Here is an 11,564-nt window from a genome sequence, read left to right as displayed (position 1 = left end):
CCATAATAATTAGTTTGCTAAGGTAGCTAAATGAGCCCTATTTCGAATATATATATTTAATCAATAAAATGCCAAAGCACCTTAGGGTTGTAGAACTAAAACATTTTCTAGAAATGAGGTCTTAATTGACGTCATGGATACGTATCCTAGTACTTTATTCATTAGAGCTAGTCCGTTAGCGTGCGAGGCGTAGTCGTGTTTTTAGAATTGCGGTTGCCGCTGGTTAATTACGTTTCTGCGTTTCATCTATGAACATCATAATAGGAAATGATGGATCATGGAGTCGATCAAAGTAGCAGAAAAGGTGGTGCCTGGTGATTGTGTTGCCATGATGGGATGCTAACTTTTGGTTATATCTTACCCAGGCAAGCCCTAGTGCATAACCTCTTATTTTTTATAATCACTGTTTATATATGTTATGTGCATTTACATTACAGGAATTTTATGAAAACCATATGCATAGATATACTTGTTCTAAGAGTCTTACTAGTGTAGGTTCGAGTAGATGCTATGCTTAGGTCATCGGCAGCATGAGTAACTTGCCATTGCTCACAATAGGGGATTATTACTACTCTCATAATAAAATGATGAAAGGAAAAATGGAGACATGGCATTGATATGGTATGGGTATTGGTGGGTGTAACAGGTTGTGTCCCGTGGCCAATGGGGCTTAGCTTGGTTACACTATTTCTCTATTTATGTCGATTAAGGACCGCCCGTTGCTGTGGATGGTAGTCAGGTCACAGACTTATTATCCTAAGCACATACTTGTTTATGGGAGCGGGAAGGTTCATTACGCTCTTGTCAAGGGTTCTGGCTCTTTCCGGACCGACTGATTGAAGGTTGAAAAGGTGGAGGTCTAAGCACCATATTGAGACCAGGTCTTAAGTGTGGGGGCTTGGAGTCCAAATTTGGATGGGGACCTAGACCCCATGACACGAGTGGAATGGGTTGGTTTTGTTTGTACCTGGCGTACAAACGGGGCGTGTGTTTCCGGGTACCCAGCTAGGATACATTGGTTCGTGAATCGCCATTTCCGTAAGACAGTACGACTTGGCTATGGTCTAGCACCGTAGTAAGAACTGAAATATGAAAGATGATAAAATGGTTCTGATTGCTCACCACCCGTTTGAAAATAGCATAGGTACTTATATAGAATTGTTAGTTAATGAACTAATGATGACTGCTAATAAAATTGAATATAAGGACGCACGTTTAGTAATGCTTTCTGTAAATGCAATAACCCACAAGCCAGATAGTCTTACATATCCTTGGAGTCTTTTATTTTTCTCCTGTCGGGTAAGTCTTGCTGAGTACAATCGTGTACTTAGGGTTTTATTCCCCATGTTGCAGGTGTTGATAGATGGTAGAAGGCTTTTGTGTGTGGAAACCTTCTGGTGGGCTCAGCGAGGATTTCCTTACGTTGCTGACGTAGAGTTTATTCCAAATTTTCACAAAATGTTTTTGCAAAGGAAAACACTTACAGCGTGTTATCATTCCATGTATATAAATGTTCCTCATGTTAGCGCTTAAACTTGTTGTTATATATATTTTCGCTGAAAACTCTGATAACAATGTTATTTTCCGCTGTTATAATCAATTGAGGTAATATTCTGCTACTGTAATTAAGTGATGTAAGAAATGGCTCAAAAATGTTATAAACTTTATTCTCTCATTTATGATCCTAATGAAAAACGTGGATTTTCGAGTTCTCTCTTGGGGTGTGCTTGACGGGACATCATGATTTAGTGTACTCTCTTGGGTACTTAGTGTCTAATGGAGGACAAGTATTCTTGAGAGGGCATTAGATTAGGCGGTTCTGCCACAGGTGGCATTAGAGCATAAATGAGGAGATAAAGCTTCAAAACTCTTTTCTGAATTAAAAATTTGATAACCTATTTTTGCAAAAAGTTAGGGCGTTCGCATACGAAGTATATAAGTAGCCCTATTGTTATGGTTAGGTATTTGGAATAGGTTTAACTAGGCTTTCTTCGGAGAGCTAATTCTTGCGCAGTATACGATCTTTAAGTTCGTCGCATTGGTACTGCCTAGTTGTCGTGTCTGTATTGTTTGCAGGTACGCCATTAATAGGTGTCGTGTTGAATTATGCACGGCTGACCAGTCCTTGTCCGGGAGTTACTGCTGTACTGTGGCTTCGTATTTCGCGTTCACCTATGGTTTAAGCCACCGAGGTTCACGTTTTCCGTACCCTTTTTCTGCGCTCTTGTCGGATCCTGGCCCTGCAGCCATACTAGTCATTAATGGCCTCGGACACTGCTCGCCTCGAGCGCACAAAAATTCCGGCTGGTTTATTTGTAGTTACCCCGCGCAGAAATCGAAGGTGGACTTTGCTAGGACAACTGACCGCTCTACCATTACAAAAGGGCCTAGCCATTGGTACCACCACTCAATGCACTCCAGCTCACCTAGCCCTTCCTCTTGAACAAGCTTTTCGCTCAATCCTCCTTTGCAACCACCTATCAGGATGGCAGGAGCCTTGGTTAACAATTACTGTCTGAACGCTGAAGGCTTCCCCAAAATACTGGATGTCAATCTGCAAAAGCTAGCAGTCAAAGATCGTCCCGAATATGAGGGCCGTGCAGAGCACTGCCTTCGGGGCTGGCCGCGCCGCCCAGGGCCGGCCGCGCCGCCCAGGGCCGGCCGCCAGGGAAGAAGTTGTGCCAAGCAGTGCACCTCCGCGGGGCTGGCTGGTAGATCCACCCGCCTGACGCTGGGGCAGGGCTGCGCCGGGTCTGGCCACGATGCCTTCTGGCCGTCGGGGCAGGGCCGCGCCGTCGGGCAGGTTGCCGTTGCTGGTCGCGCCGTTTGGAGGCCGCCAAGGCAGGCCCTCCTCGGCTGTGAGGCGACAAGGGCGGCTTCGGCTCCTACTCGACGAGTCCAGTGGTGGATCCAGCAGCTCACGTCTCCTTGCCGTGCTCTATTTCGTGGTAAGTTCAGTCGCTCAGACTCATTGGCTGTCATAATCTTCCTCATTATCATCTACAGCGGGACCAGGGATGGGGAAAGATTTAATATCTCACACTGACAGTTGGCATACTGCATTATACTTTCCTTTGTTACTTAGATGATTAGCATCCAAACTCTAGTACTTATATATTTTTAGTTATCATTTGCATCGTTCTTCAAAGTTGAAAATTGTAGTCCACCACCAATATGTTGTAGGTATTCCTTTTTAGTGCTTGTAAAATACTTTTGTAGTGCCGTTGAATAAAAGTACTATTGTAGCTATCTGAGTTTAGATGACACAATAGCATTAAGCAATAGTTGGTACACTAAATATCATAAGAGACCATTCAGTTCCAGCAAATATAGAAGGGCTTCTGAAATATCTGTAAAAATGCTTTTCCTTTCCAAACTTCGTAAGCAAGTTAGCTTTCTAAAATAAGAATTGTAGTGGTGGATCTACAATTTTCAAAAAAATGGAAGAAGTTGTCATAGCAGGATCTGAGTGAACACTCTGAACATCTCATTACTGCAGAAAATAGCAATGATAATGTAGTTCGGTCCAGTTACTGATTGACTACTTTCTTGTCATCTTGACTACAAACTTTGATTCATTATTGACACTGTTAAGCGATGGTTTGTTTAATGTAATGTGTTCCCGTGTATGCCAGTGCAACTGTTCAAGATGTTGATCGAGCTATTCAACAAAAGAATGGATTTCCTGTTCCTGGTAGGAAAATCAGAGTTAAGCTAGAAATGAATGAGTGCTCCACTGAAGGAACGTTTGCAAAAGAATGAGAATAGTGAGGCTCCTCTCCTAACAGTTTGCTGCTGCTGATACTCAGTAGATTGTGGATCTGACTGTCATTTGTTTTATTTGCTTGTGAGCAGTGCAATGCAAGTGAAGGACTCCGATTTAAAAGATGAGGCAAACGAGACTTCTCCTGCTGGAAAGCATAAGGGGAAATCACATAAAAAAGATTCAGGTTGTAATGTAAATTTCTTTGTTTTGTTTAATGTTTTGCCATGGTTAGTATTTTCCAATACTGAAGCAAGATGTTATGTTGAACCAGAGCGTTACATTTGTTGTCAAAGGATGCTATGGTATCAAAGGAAGCTCCCATTGGCGATCCCGAAAAGGTGAAAAAAATCTGAAAAGCAAAGGTGTGTACTGCAATATTTTACTTCAGAAGTCATCACCTAAATCTAACTTGTGATTTTTTTGTAGTAACATTATTTTTAATTGAACCTGGTTGCTTCGCTATTATCACGCCAGGATCATGGTGTTCTTTTTGGTTGCCATCAGCCTTAGCCCGTAACCGTGCACGATAGCTACGCTGATATTCTCGGTTTCTAGCCCGTCTTTCAACATCTTTATCACAAGACATTACATCAGTAACATGTGCTTCACGTTTCCTTTTACATCTTATTGAATTTCTATTCTCTAAGCCGACTTCATCCTTTAACAAATATTCGAAAAGGTTAATTGATTTTGAAATAATTAATCCAAACAGATTGTTTTTAAAAAACAAATAACATACCACCTTGAACATTGCCATCAGATGTTGTGGTCAGATTACCATCTTGTCTTGTGGTCGAAGCCATAACAAGGTTTAGGTTGTCTTGTTTATATTGTTAATATGGAGCACTGCAATCAAGGAATTAAAGCAATGGTGAAACAAAAAATTAAAGTAAAATGCATAAACTGGAAATATATTATAGAGTCAAGCGACAAAATTTTAAACAATTGAGGTTTAGTTGCAACTTGCAAGTCAGAAAGTAGATTACTTTTTAGAAACAGACAGTTGAAAGAGAGGTCAGAATACTTTTTGAAAACATGCATGCATCACAGATTATATTAAGCAATCTTTATTTGATCGTAATCAATCTTTATTAGACCCTATCAACACAAAAATAAATAATTGAGAAACTTTTAAGCAATTGAGGTATAGTTGCAACTTGCAAGTCGGAAAAGAGTAGATTACTTTTTAGAAACATGTAGTTGAAAGAGAGGTCGGAATAATTTTTATAAACATGTATCGCATATTATATTAATCAATCTTTATTAGATTGTAATCAATCTTTATTAGATCATATCAACACAAAAATAAATAATTGTATACCTGCATTAATCAATCTTCTGATGTGTCAAGCAGAGAGCTTAAGGTGTCCACGACGACATGTCGGCAGCTACAGGCGTGAAAGCGCACTGCACAAATGGACAAAGCCAGCGCGGCACAATGCCATGACCAAACGAGAGCGGGGGTGCAAGTGGGTCCTGACACTGACGGCGTCTGCAAGACACGCAGTAGTGACAACAACTTGGCACGCGAAGCATGGTCAAACCGAACACAGGGATTGGGATATGACGGCAATTCAGGCGTTTCAATCTACTCGAGGACTAACTTTTCCTTGTTGCTCTCCTCTGTCTTTCTTTCCTCGAATATAGCTTGCGTTAGTCTTCATATGGACTGAGATCAAGACATTCAGTACTCCTTCCAAAACTACATTAACTCAGTTTCTTTGAAAGAGTACTACTCCATCGACCCGTTGTGGATTTCCCGTTAGAATACAAGGATATTTTTCCAAAGGAGAATATTTTGTTGCAAGAGCGGTACGGGGTGTAACTTGACAAAGGTGCTGGTCAACAACATCGATACCAGCGCGTGCCAAGCAGCATCACCCCGTGGCAGCTGTTCCACAGGGGCCCTCGGTTTCGTCACGGCACCATAAGCATTTAACCAGGCAACATTACCAACTTACACACAATGAAAGCAGTGGGGCATTGGCCACGGAATCAGGGGAGTACTGCAAGGAAAGATTCAAACAGCAAGGGTTCCTTTCACAACAAGGGACAAGGAAATCAAATCCCATAATGGATTTAATTTAAATAAATGCAAACATTCTGCTGGGACATCCACGATTAGTTGATACAGTGTCCTCTGTTATCCAATTAGGGATGGTCTACTTGCATCTGAATGGTCGCCTTTCTTGTAACCCGCTGGATGTCGTCTCAAGAACCCTAAGCAAGTCTAACGGAACCTAAGGGTAAGTTAATGTATCAAACACAACGGAATAAACAACATGAACGTTCCAAGCGCCCTTATACTGGTACAACGTACAAACACTTACTCTCCCACTCTTGACACATTGCGTGCCTCCTATGACCAGACGATCTCAACTACTACAGACGAAATACAATAGAAAGATTACACACTGGAGGACAGCCATGAAAAGAACTACTAGTTATGATACACCTACCCTAGGACAACTAACCTACCTCTTAGGACCACACAGCTTCACTCCTGGGCTCAGTGATTTCTTCTACTGCCCAACTATGGATCTACCTCCTCTCTCGGAAGTGGCTGAGTGAGGGGAAGCAAGGGCTCTCCTTCTGACACCTCTGAGGGTGGGGGTGCTGGCGGTACTACAATACTGGTTCTCCATCTTTTCGGTGGGTGGACAGGGATTCCCTCTAAGATCAAGGGATCCTGCCTTTCAGCGGCAAGCGTACTACGCTTGGCCCTAGTGACAAGGTAGGCCTCCTCCAGCTGATGGGCATGCCAATCTTTGGCCTCCTTTAGGGCTTCCGACATGGCAGTCTCATGACTCTCTGTGGCTGCCACACTGGCATGGGCTTCAACGAGCTACACCTGGAGCATCCTAGAGAAGATCTCGGCTTCCTCGGCTCATCGGAGGCACTTCCTCAGCTCTGAGGCTTGCCAGTCATACTACTCATCCAGAGCAGGCAAGTACGTGGTCAAGTGCACCACGGTGGGACTATCTTCTTGCGCGTCCCACCCTTGCAAAGCCTCCATGCGAGCCCTCCATACCCGTCAATTTTTTTTCCAAAGGTGGAAAGAACCTCATAGGGGTACGAGCAATGGGCTCTATATAGATCTGGCAAAGATGCCGCAAGGCTTTACGGGCCACAACTTGGTAGGTGTCGACAAAGCAAAACCAGGTTGTGGTCAGATTCTAGACTTCAGTGATATTGGGAAACTCTTCACTCTTCACAATATAGACAGTAACCTCACACCACTCAGTGCCATACTTCTCATACTCACAGCCCTCATACTCGGGATGATCTTTGACTCCAAGCTTTTGCAGGGTGGCATACAGGATTTTGGGAAAACCCTCAGTGTTCAGGCAGCAACTGCTAACCCAGGCTCCTACCATCACCTGGCGGGTGGTTGCAAGGGAGGATTGAGCGGAAAGCTTGCTCAAAAAGGAAGAAGCTAGGTGGGCTAGAGTGGGTTGAGTGGTGGTGCCGATGGCTAGGCTAGGCCCCATTTTAATGGCAGAGCGGTCAGTGGTCCTAGCGTTGTCCACCTTTGGTTCCTCCACGGGGCCACTACAAGTGAATCGACTGAATTTTTCTCGCGTTCGAGGCGAGCGATGTTCGAGGCCATAAAAGGACTAGTATGACTACAGGGCAAGGATCTGACAAGAGCGCAGAAAGGAGTACGGAAAGACGTGAGTCACGACAAGCATGAACCATAGACTAACACGGAGCACGAAGTCACAGGTGCAGCAGTAACTCCTAGACAAGGATGGGTTAGTCATGCACAATGTGACACATGTGACACCTATGGATGGCGCACCCGCAAGCAATACATGCATGACAACCAAGGCAAGACCAACGCGACGAACTTAAAGATCGTATACTACACGAGAGTCAATCCACCAGAGAAAGCTTGGTTAAACCTATTCGAATGCTTAACCATAACAATAGGGCTACTTATATAATTCGTAAACAAACGCCCTAACTTTTTGCAAAAATAGGTTATTAGATTTTAATTTAGAAAAGGGTTTTGAAGCTTTATCTCCTCATTTACTCTCTGATACCACCTAATCTAATGCCCTCTCAAGGGTACTTGTCTTCCATTAGACACAGAGTACCCAAGCGAGGACACTAAACTACACAGTTCTATCGAGCACACCCCAAGGGAGAACTCGAAAATCCATACTTTTCCATCAGGATCATAAATGAAAGTATAAAGCTTACAACATCTTTAGCCATTTCTTACATTGTTTAATACAATAACAGAATTACACATGTGATCAGAGTTTCAGCGAAAAAGAAAGTTATATAATGATGTGTGAAGCATTAACAAGTAACCATCTACATACAAGATATGCTGGCAGTTTTTACATCTTTTCTTAGAAAACCTTTAGTGAGGATTATAAACAACACTACGACCATAGCACGAAAGGAATCCTCTCTGAGCCCACCAGGAGGTTTCCACACATAAAAGTCATCTACCATCCGTCAATCACCAGCAACAGGGGGAATAAAACCCTGAGCACTCGATTGTACTCAGCAAGACTTACCTGACAGAAGAAAGTAAAAGACTCCAACGATATGAAGGCTATTTGGCTTGCTGGTTGATTGTCCTTGCAGGAAGCATTACTAATAATGCATCCTTATGTTACAAGTTTTTAGAAGTTATTTTTAATTAATTAGCTAATCATTCTAGGTAAGCACCTATGCTACTATGTGCTCAGCCGGAACCCACGACAAGAGCGTACAATCCTTCCCGCTCCCATAAGCAAGTATGTGCTCAGGATAACAAGTCTGTGACCTAACTGTAACACCCCAAGTGTTTGTCACTAGTTAAGCAATGGGTTTGAACTCAAACACGACATGTTAAGTGGCGATGAAGGTGTCAAGATCAAATCTACAAGAGTGAGCTCCAACTTAAACTTGGACAACGCACCTTGGCTTACATGTGGACCCTTGTTTAGATTATGCAAGAGTAATGTTAAACATGCTTATTTTATGTATATTACATCAACATGCATCCATCTTGACCAGTGGAAAAGTTTCAGGAAGTTTGGAATCAAGAAGTCACATGAAATGATAAGTTAAAATCCTTCTTGGATTGCTTTATTAAGTGAATGGAATTATAGGTCATCAACCAAACCTTGCTACCTTTCCCCCAAATGACTCTAATTAAACTCTACAACAAAAGTCATGAATGATTCGTGTTGAGCAGAAGTCAAGAAAATGCCTCAATCGGTCAAAAACTCTAATTCTAGCGTTACCATGATGCTATTTTGACCGGTGTTGACCAATCACTTACAGTGCTTGCATGGAGTTGCATCTTAAATAAAAGTTGAAGTTTAAGTGGAGTAGAACAAACTTTGTTTTTGGACCAAGAGCCAGATCAACTTGAAACTAAGTCAAACTGAGACTTGAAGATTGGATCAGCTGCTGTCTTAGGCCCTCGGAAAAATATTCTAAGTCCCCGATTGACAACAGCAAGTGGACATGTTTGTGAATTTTATCTTCCAAATTCATGTTGTAGCTCAATTGGATTCCTTAAGATGAGTTGAAGTACTTTTCATGGTGAAGACAATAGATCAAGTCTCATCAAATTTGGGGTTCGTTTGGATATTCAAAAATAGTCCCCAAAACAGCAAAGGTTTACTTTGTCACTTAACTAACGTCGACATTGGCACTCCGCGTTCTCCAAATTTTGTTAAACAACTTGATTTAGTCCAAAGATAGAAGTTGGAGTACACGTTGTGGAGAAGAGTGTACAAAAAGATGACACTCGTTGGCCTTGTCTTGACCCTTGATTTTGGGAGTTTGTTAATCGTTGTCAATGCATTGACACTTCTCATTAGACGCTAATTACCCACTATTTCAAAGACCTAAGGGATGTGACCCCTTGATCAAGTTTGTAGAGCATCCAGAGTACAGAAACTTTGCTACTGGCGCCAAGGCCTAATTGCACGGAATATGCCGAAACTGGACTCCAAGTCGGGGCACAGCGACGCACGCTACGTACTCGATGAATTGTCTTCGTGGCAACCATGCAGCAGAGCGCGGCCCCTCCATTACCACGCACGCTACCACGTGGTCTGCCCCTAGTCGTGTCCCTGTGCCCTCCTAAAGTGAACGTTGTGCTTCCCTCCTCTCTGCTCGCCTCCCTCGCTCTCTAGCGCCTACGCGCGCATGCGTGATGGAGCACGGCTGCCATGGCTGGCTGGCCGAGCTTGTCGCCATGCCACGTCTCCACCGCTCTGGGCTCCCTCGCGTCCTACCATGTGCGCCACCACCTTCCTCGTCGTGCACCGCCCCTCCTGCGCCCCTTTTTCGGTCACCTCGACCGCCGTAGTGTCGCCACCACCGGAGCTACGCCTCCGCGCGCCATGCACGTGCGTGGCCAGGCCACCTTGGGTCATCTTCAGCCAAGCTGGGTGTCTCTGTGGTTGCGCGCGGGCCCCTGGTCCTTCCCCGCCACTCCACCGTCACCGGTGACGACCATGGCCGCCGGAGCCGCGAGCCGGCCAGGCTCCCTGCTCTGCCATCGTGAGGAAGGAGATCAAGGACCGCGGGTTTGAATAAGGAAGAAGGGAGGGGGTTAAGTGAAGAACCCGTGACTCGTTTGAATAGTGCTACGAAGGACCGTTCTGGTAGCATTTAATTTCTGTTTTCTGTAGGGTCCCTGATGCAAGATTTACATTCCTTTTCTTTTGATTTTGGTAGATTTGGATTATCAACTTTGAAAACTCATAGTAATTAGTAGAAAAATCGTAAAATAGTAAATGAGGACTTTTTGGAATCCTTGTGAAATTATATATGCAGTAGATCTATAATATGGCATGTTTTAGTTTAAATATTTTGCTGCAAAAAGAGATTTATGAAGTTAGGTTCTTAATACTAGTTGTGTCTTGTCTTTTTTTTATAACTGCAGTTTTTGTGCTCAAATAAATATGAAATTTTTATGAAGTGCTAATCAGGTGATGGTTGATTCCTGGTAAAAATTTCAGGAGTTTAGAATTTATAGTTTAAGATCTATAAAAATAACAAATGCCCTGTGTTTCTTTGCTCCTATTCTAAATAGGCCTGCATGTTTGAATTAATTGGCTTAGTTAAGTTATGAATCATGAATTTATGATAATACATGAGTTGTAGTACTTTTATTAAGCTTTTCAAAAAGCTAAATATCATGATTTTTGGTTAAGTAGATCTTGAGTTATACTTGCTTAAATCTCTGTGGCTGTTTCTACCCAAACCCAGAGAGGGTTTCCTTGTTGGCACCGTGGGGCCTTCTTAATAGTAGAATTAGCTTTAGGTGTTTACAACAAAGTTGTTTATAATTTTTTAAGATTTTTAAAAAGTCTATAACCACATTTATTGGACATATATAACTCCATTTATAGCTGTTTAAAGTGGCATATCAGTTTCTGTCCATGTTTTAGACAGAGATTCATTCATTGGATTAATTGACCTTGTTATCTGTAGAATCATCTTAAGATGATAATAAGAAAGTTGTAGATAACTCACTTAACCATCTTGTGTTAAATTTTCATGGCATTTGTCCAAATATTTTGTGAGTTATGACTGTTCTAAGTTGGTCTTCAGAAATTGTAGTTCTCTGAAATTTCTGGACCAGATTTGATAGATGTGACTGTTTGACCCTTTTAACTTGGGAATCATGCTAGGATGATTAAATATAAATTATATATAATTTCATAAGCTTTCCAAATTGGCTTGTTTCATGTCATTTGGATTTGTAAATATCCAGTTATGGTCAGTTTACTATGCTGCTGTATAGTCCCAGTTTTGCTGAAATATGAATGCTTGT

The 11,564-nt window shown here is 42.5% G+C and overlaps 1 long non-coding RNA gene across 1 annotated transcript; it reads left to right on the top strand.

Annotated features, from left to right (window-relative positions):
* The first annotated feature begins 2,476 nt into the window (after positions 1-2,476).
* On the top strand, positions 2,477-5,696 carry LOC136518961 (uncharacterized). Its single transcript, XR_010774659.1, has 5 exons — positions 2,477-2,948; positions 3,636-3,767; positions 3,856-3,950; positions 4,038-4,128; positions 5,121-5,696. It is a non-coding gene; the product is annotated as an uncharacterized lncRNA (long non-coding RNA).
* The last annotated feature ends 5,868 nt before the right edge of the window (positions 5,697-11,564 follow it).

Source organism: Miscanthus floridulus, chromosome 17, assembly GCF_019320115.1.
Source record: "Miscanthus floridulus cultivar M001 chromosome 17, ASM1932011v1, whole genome shotgun sequence".
NCBI lineage: Eukaryota > Viridiplantae > Streptophyta > Magnoliopsida > Poales > Poaceae > Miscanthus > Miscanthus floridulus.
Note: the sequence above shows the minus strand (reverse complement) of the source record. Positions and strands in the feature narration are given on the sequence as shown.